Below are 12,159 nucleotides of genomic sequence, written 5' to 3'. Positions count from 1 at the left end.
AGGAAAAATGATAACCCAGTGAACACAGTTTTGTATTTTTCCTCTAGTCCTGAGGGCCCTAAACAGCCATCTTCTCTTTTCCATCCTTCAGAATCTTCCCACGTCTGATTATTGTGTTATGTTCAGGGATTTTTACTTATAACAGGGAGGATCTGGGAGAAATAAGGCTACTTCATATTTACTAGAAACAGAAGTCTCATCTCCTCTTAATAATAATAATAATAATAATAATAATAATAAGCCTCTTCTGTAATTGTAGTCCTTATTATATCATTCTTGGGCCAGGGAGACATTTGTGTTGCTTTTTGAACCCCTACACATTCATTTTTGCATTTTCCATACGGTTTCCAACATTGTGAGAATTTAGTAATTCTTGAATAATTTATGATAAGTTCCCCTAATGATGTCTCTATTTTAGAGAATTTACATAGATATTTTTAAATAGCAGTTTTAATATGTTATTAAAAAACATATTTGGGCAATAACTGTAAAACTCCTATATTTTTACTGAATATTGTATCCCCATAAAGAATTCTAAGATAATTCACTTGTAACATGAAGACTCTGCAGTTAGTAACGTTAATAATTAGGATAAAAATCTCCATTCTTGTAAGGAGGAAGCTAGAGAGCAGGGTGACAGGGAGAATTGGGGATATTTGTAGACAGAGAAAGAAAGTTGGTGCATGTGAAACAATGCCAAACATGTGGACTTCAGAATCAGAGGGATCTGAACTTGAATCCAGCTTCATTGATGCTTATAGATATTTTATTATACCCTTCAGTTCAATTTCTTCATTTTTACAATAAGAATAATTTAAAACATTTTGCATATAGCAATGTTTCCTTTCCCAAAACCATCCTCTCACCATGAATTTTCTGTTGCATTATGGGGAAAATGGTTTACCTCTGATTTAAGGACCACTCACTCCATTCCCATCCTCCACCTCCAGTCAGTCCTACCACTGGGCAAAGAGACTTGGCAACAACTCTAGTCGGAAACCAGCAGAAGAAGAGAGAATATAAATATGTAAAGCATCTGCCTGAAATATACAAATTGCACCAAACATAAATCCTTTTCCAAGACCCTCCCCCCAATCAGTTTGGGGATGAAAAACATCTTGTGTTTTACAACTACATTTGTTATTGCAAAAATATGCAACTCTATAAAAAATGAGTGCTGCAAAACCCTTTAACAGTTCTTTCATGCTGTCCAGGAGGCTTTATCACAGAACTGATAATAAAAGCAAAGCTAGGCTCATTTCCAGTAACTTAATGAGTTTTCCCAGCTGTTATCATGAGCAAAATATCCTTAAATAGGAAGATAGAGTTACTTTGGAAACCTATGCTGATTTTATCTTCTGACTAGCTGTCTGTAGTTTACACTAACACATTTTCTCAGATGCTGCCTTTATAGTGTGTAAATGATGACCATTGTAAAGGTGTATTCACTCATAATGCTATTGGTTTTCCCATGTTTAAACAAGCTATCTTGCATCTAATATTGTGCTGGTTTTTGCATAACTACCTACAGGTCATCTAACAAAGCTATACTTGCTATATCATTACCAATTGGCAAGGGTAATTTTTCAAATGCTTTTCTCGTGTAATGCTCTTTCTCCTTCCCTTAAAAATGTCCAAACATAAAAAGGAACAATAAATACTCCAGGCTATAATAAGAACTTAATTTGCTCATTCTAAATGTAAATTTACATAGATTGCTGAGATAAAATTGGCATTTTAATTATAGATTGCAAAGAGAAAAGACCATATTTCACTGAATATTTCCAAGTTATTGCATTTAAATGGCATTGCACATAGGGTAGCCCAATCAGTCCTGGAGGCTTGATGATCTTGGATAAATGTGGAAATTTGCACTTCTAAATAATTAGTTTAAGTATCATTAAGCCTTTTAAAGCCCATTTCTGCTTATTATACTTTACATATTAAAATATATTTACTGAGGTTTTGGATTATTTCAAGTGTGAGAGAAAAAGGCCAGGCAATAGATTAAAAATTTATTAAGCTACAAACATCTCAGCTGATACAAACTGCAAACTGCCTGCTTCTCTGATTGTGTGTCCTTTCCTTTGTCCCTGTGGACACTCTTCTATTGAACTAGAGCATAAAGTCTCCATTGCTTCTGGACGTACAGCCATGTTTCTGTTCAACATCTGAAACATGAAAAAAAACAAATCTGTGAAGAGGTATTTCTATCAAAACGTCTTCAAGAGTACTGAATATAGTTGAGACTCTATTCCACTTGGTCAAGGTTTGCTTGCATGTCAGAACCTATGTTCCTACGTGCTGTAGCGCAGAACCAGTGTTGTCCCTCTAAAGTCAATCACTTCTGGCTCACACTGACATCTGGGTAAATGTTTCCATTCCACGGCTTTAAACAGCCAGGAAAAGATCTTTAAAAAGATGTAAAAGCTAACAAACTTGGATATTTGGACTGAAGATATCTGGGATAAATAAACATTATTTATAAGGTATATGGAAATAAATTAATACAACTTTGTTCAGGCTTCAATTTGTGAAAAATACACTTGAGAGAAAAAAATGGTAGTCATAAAATTATTTGTATATATTCATCATGAATGCACTGATTATGAAATTTAAGGTCAATATCAGTAGTACTCAAAATGTACCCTCAGACACCTGAGGGTCCCAAGACCCTTCGGAGAGTTCACAGTATGGAAATGATTTTTATATCAATACTAGGGCTTTGTTTGGCATATTCGCTTTTTCTCTGATGTTAACAAAGCAATGGTAGGTGATTAGTGCACCTTGGCACAAACCATGACAGCAGTAACAAACTCTACAACTTGTTAGTATTTATGTAACTGCTATCTGCTTGTGATTTTTTAAAAAGAAAAAAATAATGCTAGTTTCACAAAGTAAAATCATGTGAGACAAATTTATTTAAGCACAGTGTATGTACATCATCTTTCTGTTTCTGTATCATATCAGAGCAGAGTATCTGATCCCCACATGAAGTAAAACAACAAGAAGAAAGAATAAATGGATTCCTTTTATTAGCACATTACAAATCTGTGAAAATACAGCCTTTTCTGAAGGTTAGAGAAAGTTAACCTTCTAAATAATAAAATGAATTGAGCTTCTAAATAATAAGCTTCTAAATAATAAAATGAATGGAACTAAGATAATCAGAAGAGTCTAATGACAAAAATATAAACTCCTATAGGAGGGAAGTTTCAGAATAATGACATGTATAAAAAGTAAGGATTCATGGTCATGATAAAATACAAGAAAGATAGAAACAAATAAACTGAAAATGAGGTAAAAATTAAATGAGAATAATAAGAAAACAAAAATGAGAAAAAGATTTAGATAGGTAAAAAAATCAAGATGAGATAAACAGAAGCCAGAATTTTAATCCACATTGTTTTCAAGCATGAAAACAAATTATAGAAATGATGCTGAAGGAAAATAAAATATGTGGAGAATCTGTTTGAGAAGGTAGACCAGAATGAAGAGAAAAATAAAATTAAAAATCAAGATGATTAGATAGTTGATGATTATGATGATGATGAAGCTAGATAGATAAATAGATACATGAGAATAATACATGAATAATTCATTATGCAAATGAAACTGGAAAATAGAAAAGAAATAATCTCAAATATAAAATAGAAGATAGTTTCCAAATTGAGAAAGCAGACATAACCCTAGCTGTGTTTCAGATAACATTAATAATAGATGAAATCACATACAGAAATATGCAGGCTATATTTTTAATGATATACTTAAATTTTGCTAAAATGATAGAACTTACTTTAAGCATTCTTACCACAAAATAATAATAATAATAAAGGGGACAGGGGCAATTTCAGGAGGCGATAAATATGTTTATGGCCTTGATGGTAGTGATGGTTTCATTAGTGTATACTTATACCTAAACTCATAGTATTATATACATTAAATATATTACATGTAATTTTTACATGTTAACCATATCTCAATCAGGTGGTTTTCTTAAAAAAGAGAACAGAGGTAAATCCTGGATGTAAAATATAAGTTAAAAAAAATCCTCCAAAAAGTTTTTGGAAACTGACTAAGTTCAGTCTTCATTCCTGTAAAAATAAGTAAAAGAGGTTTACATGCAAAATAATTGTGATTACAACACTACAATTTGGAAGAAATTTATCTGTGACTCAAAACTTTTGTCTTTGAAAATAATCTTAAATGTCCATGGGGTGACCACAAAGGGATTAAGATAAATGATTATGGCACATCATTGTGAAAACTCAGAGCAGAAGGAACTCAGAAGTAGAAACTTTCAGAAAAAGAAGAAAAGAAACAAAAGCAAGCTGCATAACAAAAATCAAAATTTACAATCAAATTACACATCCCCAGTGCAGCTCAGGAAGCTACTTCAGATAATTTGTCTTCAAATTCTTTAGGAAAATGATGTGCAAATTTGTTTTTTATACCTAACCAAACTATCACAAAGTGATCAGGGCAGAATTAAGATATTTTCAGAAATGAAAAGTCTCAGAAATTTTGTTTCCTTTTCAGGAAGCCAATGGAAGTGATTTTTCAACCAGAATGAAAAAGCATATGTGTGCAGGTCTGAAGAAGATTATGTCCCGATTGGAGCAGGTCAGAATGCACTGGGAGAAATTTTATCAAGTGGAGGAAAATGATAAATAGTTTGGGGTAGTCGAGTATATCTATAGAGGACATCATAGTTGGGGAAATGGGGGAGTGTTTGAGAACTAATTCATGATAAGTTCTTTAAAAAGATAAATGACCAGATTCTCAAAGATGATTACTAACACTAGGACACATAAAGTGTAAGAATGAAAACTTCATATTCTAAAATATGCCTTTTCTGTTATTAGTATTTCATAGTCATGATGGTTTTGGATGAACATCAAATCTGTCTCTCCCTCTCTCTCGCTCCCTCCCCTCTTCCTTCCTGTCTCAGAGTTAGGGGAAAAGGGAAAATCATTATCTTTTTTTTCCATTTGGGTGGCCAATGCAAAAGTGACAAAAAGTAAAAAATAGTGTTAGTTTTACTTCTTCCCTTCCAATTTGGATGCATTTATTTCTTTTTCTTGTTTAATTGCTGTGGCTAGGACTTCCAATACTATGTTGAAGTGGTAAGATTGGGCATCCTTGTCTTGTTCCTGAAGGTTTTCTTTCAGCTTTTCACCATTGAGTATTATGTTGGCTTTGGGTTTGTTGCAATGGCTTTTATTATGTTGAGATATGTTCCCTTTATACCCACTGTGATAATATTTTATCATGAATGGATGTTGAATTTTATCAAATGCTTTTTCTTCATCTAATGAAATGATCATGTGGTTTTTGTCCTTCCTTTTTTTAATGTGGTGTATTGCACTGATGGATTTGCAAATGTTGAAACATCCTTACAACATTGGAATGACTCCGACTTGATCATACTGTATGATCATCTTTTTTTTTTTTTTGTATGATCATTTTTATGTATCGTATTTGGTCTGCTAAAATTTTGTTGAGGATTTTTGCATCTATGTTAATCAAAGATATTGGCCTGTAATTTTCTTTTTTGGTGGGATCTTTGTCTGGTTTTAGTATAAGGGAGATAGTGGCTCCACAGAATGCTTTTGGGAGTGTTCCCTCCTCTTCAATCTTTTGGAAGAGTTTGAGAAGGATAGGTATAAATTCTTCTTTGTATGTTTGGTAGAATTCCCTAGTGAAGTCATTCAGTCCTGGACTTTTGACTCCAGGGTGTTTTTAAATTACAGATTCTATTTCAATTCTAGTGATCTGTCTTAAAATTATCTTTTTCTTCTTGACTCAATTTTGGCAGTCTATATGTTTCTAGAAACTTGTCATTTCTTCTAGGTTGTCCAATATGCTGCCATGTAACAGTTCACAGTATTCTCTTGTAATTTTTTGTATTTCTGCAGCATTGGTTGTTATTTCTCCTTTTCCATTTCTTGTTTTGTTTATTTGGGTCCTTTGTCTTTTCTACATGGTAAGCTTGGCTAGAGGTTTGTTGATTTTGTTTATTTTTTCCAAAAAACAGCCCTTGGTTTTATTGATCTTTTGTATATTTTTAATATCTAGTTTATTTCCTCTGTGATCCTTAGTATTTCCTTCCTTCTGCTAACTTTGTGTTTTGTTTGTTCTTCTTTCTCTCATGTTTTTTTAGGTGGTAGGTTAGGTTGTTTATTTGATATTTTTCTTGTTTCTTTAGTAAGGCCTTTATCACTATAAACATCCCTCTTATAACTGCTTTTGCTGCGTCACATAGACTTTGTAAGGTCATTTTTTCATTGTCATTTGTCTCAAGATATTTTTTTAATTTATTTTTTGATTTCATCAATAACCTTTTTTTTTTTTTTTTTTGGTAGCATGTTGTTTAGTCTCCATGCGATCATTTTTTCTCCATTTTTCTTTCCACAGTTGATTTCTAGTTTCATACAATTGTGGTCAGAAAAGATGCTTTAAATAACTTTTATCTTCTAAAATTCGTTGAGGCTTGTTTTATGATCTAGTATGTAGTCTATTATAGAGAATGTTCCATGTGGCCTTGAAAACAATGCATATTCTGGGTTGCTTTTGTTTTTTGGATGTAGTCTCCTGTAGATATCATTTAAGTTCATCTGGTCTATTGTGTCATTAAGGATCTATGTTGCCTTATTGATTTTCTGTCAGAAGATCTGTCCATTGATGTCAGTGAGGTGTTAAATTCTCATACTATTATTCTATTTCTGTCAATTTCTCCCTTTATGTCATTATTTGCAGATGACTTGATACTCTATGTAGAGAACCCTAAAGACTCCACACATACCTTTAGAACTAATAAATGGATTCAGCAAGGTAGCAGGTTACAAGATTAATATACAGAAACCTGTTGTATTTATTTACATTAACAATAAAATGTCAGAAAGAGAAAGTTTACAAAATTCCATTTCAAAGTACATCAAAAAAATAAGATTACTAGGAATAAATTTAAGCAAGGAGGTGAAAGACCTATATGTTATAAATTATAAAACATTGATGAAAGAAATTGGAAATGATTCAAATAAATATAAAGATATCCCATGCTCTTGGATTGGAAGAATCAATATTGTTAAAATGACCATAATGTCCAAAGCAATCTACAGATTTCCTGCTATCCTTATCAAAATACCCATGACATTGTTCACAAAACAAGAACAAATAATACTAAAATTTATATGGACCCAAAAAAGACCCAGAATAGCCACTTGATCTTGAGGAAAAAGAGCAAAGCTGGAGGCATAACCCTTCCAGACTTCAGATAATACTACAAAGCTACAGTAATCAAAGCAGCATGGTATTTGTACAAAACAGACATATGGATCAATGGAACAGAATAGAGAGTCCAGAAATAAACCCCTACATCTATGGTCAATTAATCTATGACAAAGGAGACAAGAATACACAATGGAGAAAAGATAGTGTCTTCAGCAAGTGGTATTGGAAAAGTTTGTCAGCCACATGCATACCGATGAAGTTAAAACACACCCTCACAACATACACAAAATAACCTCAAAATGGCTTAAATACTTAAATATAAGACATGACATCATAAAACTCCTAGAAGAGAACATAGGCAAAACATTCTCTGACATATATCATAGCAATACTTTCTTACATCAGTCTCCCAAGACAAAAGAAATAAAAGCAAAAATAAACATATAGGACATAACTAAACTTAAAAGTTTTTGCACAGCAAAGGAAACCATCAGCAAAATGAAAAAAAACTATGGAATGAGAGAAATATTTGCAAACAATACACTCTTTTAGCTTTTGCTTATCTGATATACTCTTTATCTCTCCTTCAAAACTGAACAATAACTTTGCCTGGTAGTGTATTCTTGGTTGTAGGCTTTGACCTTTCATCACTTTAAATATATTCTGCCCCTACCTTCTGACCTGTAGAATTTCAGCTGAAAAATAAGCTGATTTTCTTACGGAAGTTCTCTTACATGTAAACTAGTTGCTTTTCTGTTGCTGCTTTTAAAATTCTTTCTGTCTCTAAGTTTTGCCATTTTAATTATAATGTGTCTTGGTGGGGACCTCTTTGGGTTCATCTTTTTTGGGAGTTTCTATGCTTTCTGAACCTGGATGTCTGTTTTCTTCTTTAGGTTAGGAAAGTTTTCAGCTAGTATGTCTTCAAATAAGTCCTCTGCCCCTTTTTCCATTTCTTTTCCTTCTGAGATCCTTATAATGTGAATGTTAGTATGTGATGTTGTCCCAGAGGTCTCTTATACTATCCTCATTTACACTTTTTTTTCTTTTTTTCTGTTCAGCTTCATTGATTTCACTACTCTTTCTTCCATTTGCTGAGCTGCTCAACGGTATCATCTACTCTACTGTTAATTCCTTCTAGGGTATATTCTACATCAATTATCATATTCTTCAGCTCTTTGTTCTTTCTTTATATTTCTAACTCTCGGTACAAGCTTGTCACTATGTTCTTCATTCTTCTGAGTTCATTGAGCATATTCATGACTGTTTGAATTCTTTATTGGGTATAGTGCTTATTTCCACTTAATTTACTTTTCTTTCTGAGATTCTGCCTTGTACAAGATTTTTTCTTGTACCTTCATTTGAAACATGAAATGAATCCTCATTTTGTATTCTCATTCTGTATCCTCATTTTGCCAATTCTCTGTGTTTATTTCTATTTATTAGGTAGGTTGGTCATGTTTCCTGATTTTGGAGACATGGCCTTATGTAGGAGACATCCCTTGGGGTCCAGCACCACATTCCCATCTAGTCACCTAGAGCTATACGCTCTAGGGATGCCTCCCAATTTTTCCTGAGCTATCTCTTTTGTGGCTTGCTTCTCCTCCCAGGTAACATCTCAGAACCAGGGCTCTAGAGCTGGGAGGATGGACAATGACAAGCTTCTCTGAGAGTGACACCCTGTACTAGGAGCTGAGCATTTGGTGGTGGGGGCCAGTGCAAGCAGCCTGAGGTTCCCTTACTTGCCTCTCCTGGAATAGAACTACTTCCTCATAATCCAGGGGAAAGGCTATCAGAGCATCAATATTTTCAGAGCTATGCACCCAAGGTAGAGCCTACATCCCATGAGTGGGGGTGTGTGTGGAAGAAACTCATATCTCTCAACTGCACTGCTCAGGCTATAGCCTCAGTAACAGGCAGCTAGGACAGGATGAGAAGCCATGAAGTCCTGCTCTTCCTGGGAAGACAGCCTTCCAGATGGAATGTGAAAGAGGGAGCCTCTGACCTTGGATACAGCATTCTAGAGTGTAATGTCCAGTTCATGAGCTGGGAGGGCCTAGGGAGAGAGTGGTCTTGGTTCAAATGTCACAGATACTCACCTTTCTTGACAAATTTTCATGAATAGATATTTATTTGCTGCTTGCTCTTAGGAAAATTTCAAGATGTTTTCAATGATTAGTGTATTTAAAAAAAAATAGTTCTTACTATTTTCATTAGGGAGGGAATCAGCAGAGCTTCTCACACTATAATGCCAGAAGTCAATCTTATAACTTGCATAAGTTCATTTTACTAGTACATACCTGAAGATGAAGAGACTTAGACATCAAGGGTTGCTGAAGAGTGGGAATTCTCACCAGTGAATGGAGTGGACACTGAGAGAGACCAGGTCCCCCTGCAGTCCCAGAGCTACACAACATGTGACCACAGCTGCTCCTGGCAGCGTCAGCTCTACTTTTCTTTTTCTCCCATTAACAAAATTAAATTGTTAGATTTTGCATTGAAATTCCTAAACAGACTGATATACCACATATTAAATGGAAAAGCATGTTCATTTAGAGGAAGAGATATGAATGCATGACATGCCAGACACAAGACATAAAGTTTCCAAATCTAAGTTTTATAGAGCTAGTTTGAAGTAGTTAAAGATTTTTCTAACAAAATGCATTTTAGTCTATCATAAGCTACTTTGTCTCTCCATTTGTTAATTTTCACTTGCTAAATCCTCTCTGCTCTCCCACTTTATCATTGTCTCATGATACCAAATTGTATATATCATGAAGAAGAAGAAAAGTGCTCTAATGAATTCCTCAGTGGATTTTATTATGAGCTATGATTTCTTAATATATTCTTAACACATTCTTTTCTGCTGAAGGACTTGTCAAGTTAAAAATAACTGAGCCTTACATTATGTTCCTATCATCTATTCACATAAACTCAGTGAATAGTTCTATCATTTTACTTTCAAAATAATGAAAAAATGAATCTGGCACCAACAATGTGGAGAAAATATTGAGCTTCTAAATGATACTATTTATGTTCCAAAAAGTAGCTGTATATTTGAAATCTAATACTAAACTACTTGAGGAAAAATTTCAGGCAATGAGAAAATAAATATAGAAACTACATAAAAATAACTGGAAGTAAATATTTAATATTTTTGATTATCACTGCAAAAAAAAACTCTATTTGACATATAAAACCTGAAAAAATAAATTATTAAACTTTTACATCTGGAACCAAAATATAGCACTTTTAACTTACTATCAGATAATAATTGTATGCATTTATATGAATGCTTATTTGAGAAGTCTTAACCACTGAGGTGTAACAACTCAAATTGTACATTCAACCATGAAAACAGATTCAAAATACCTAAAGCCACACTCAGAATAGGAGAAAAATGTTTGAAAGTCACTTATCTGATGAGGGATTAATATGCGGAATATATAAAAAAACTCGTAAAACTCAACAACAACAACAAAAAATTCAAAAATGGGCAAAGGACTTGAAAGAACATTTCTCCAAGTAATATATACAAATGGTCAGTAATCACATGCAAAGATACTCAAACCACTAATCATTAGGGAAATGCAGATCAAAACCACAATGAGATAACACTTCACATCATTAAGATGGGTATTATTTTAAAAAATATGTAAGGACTACAGGACAAAAAAAGGGAAGGAAGGAAGGAAGGAAAAAAATAACAAATGTTTGCAAAGATGTGGAGAAGTTGGAACCCTGTGCATGGTGGATTGGATGTAAAGTAGTGCAGCCACTATCGAAAACAATATGGTGGTTCCTCAAAAAATCAAAAAAACATAGAATTACCCTATGATTCAGCAATTCAACTTCTGGGTATATAACCAAAATAACTGAAATCAGGGTCTCGAAGTGACATTTGTACACCCATGTTTATAGCAACATTGTTCACAATAGACAAAATGTGGAAGCAACCCAAGTGACTATTAATAGATAAATAAAATGTGATCTATACATCCAATAGAATATTATTCAGCTTCTCAAAGGAAAGAAATTTCGACACATGCTACAACATGGTTGAACCTTGAAAACATTATGCCAAATGAAATAAGCCAATCAAAATAGACATATACTGTATGATTCCACTCATATGAAATAGTTAGAGACAGGTTGATTGCAGGGGCCTGAGGGAAGAGGCAATGGGGAGTTATTGATTAATGGGTAGAGAGTTTCTGTTTTGAAAGATGAAAAAAGTTCTGTGGATGGATGGTAGCGATGGTTGCAATTTAATGTACTTAATAATGTAATATAATTAATTCTACTAAACTGTACACTAAAATTTGGCTACAATAGTATATATTTGTTACTTATATTTTACCACAATTAATTTTTAAAACACTAAAGCGAAAAATAATTTGAAATAAAGTACACAAATTCACAGTCATATTGGAGATTTTAGCACATATATCTTAATCAGTGCCAAAAGAAGCAGACAAAATATTAAGATCTGAACAACCCATTTAAAAATATTATGTCTGATTGAGAGAATACACATTGTACCCAATAATGATAGAATATACATTATTCTATAATGCATACTAATACAAATATTTTACATATATTGTCATTGTCTCATCACACAAAAAATTGAAATAATATACTACATTTTCTCTAACACAGTTGTATTCAGATAAAAATCTGAATAACAGATTACAATATACATATAACAGATACAATATACAATACAATACAATACAATACATATACAATAACATAAATATAACTTAGAAAATCTTCAATTGTTTTATTTGTAAGTTAAGTAATACTTTTCAAAATAACCTATGGATCACAAAGGAAATCATAAAGGAAGTTAGAAAATATTTTTAAATGAATCATAGTGAAACAATATCATATCAGTTCCATGGACCATCAGTTAAACATTTTCTT

The sequence above is a fragment of the Balaenoptera physalus genome (genome assembly GCF_965194825.1).
Source record: "Balaenoptera physalus genome assembly, chromosome: 8".
Classification (NCBI taxonomy): Eukaryota; Metazoa; Chordata; class Mammalia; order Artiodactyla; family Balaenopteridae; genus Balaenoptera; species Balaenoptera physalus.
Note: the sequence above shows the minus strand (reverse complement) of the source record.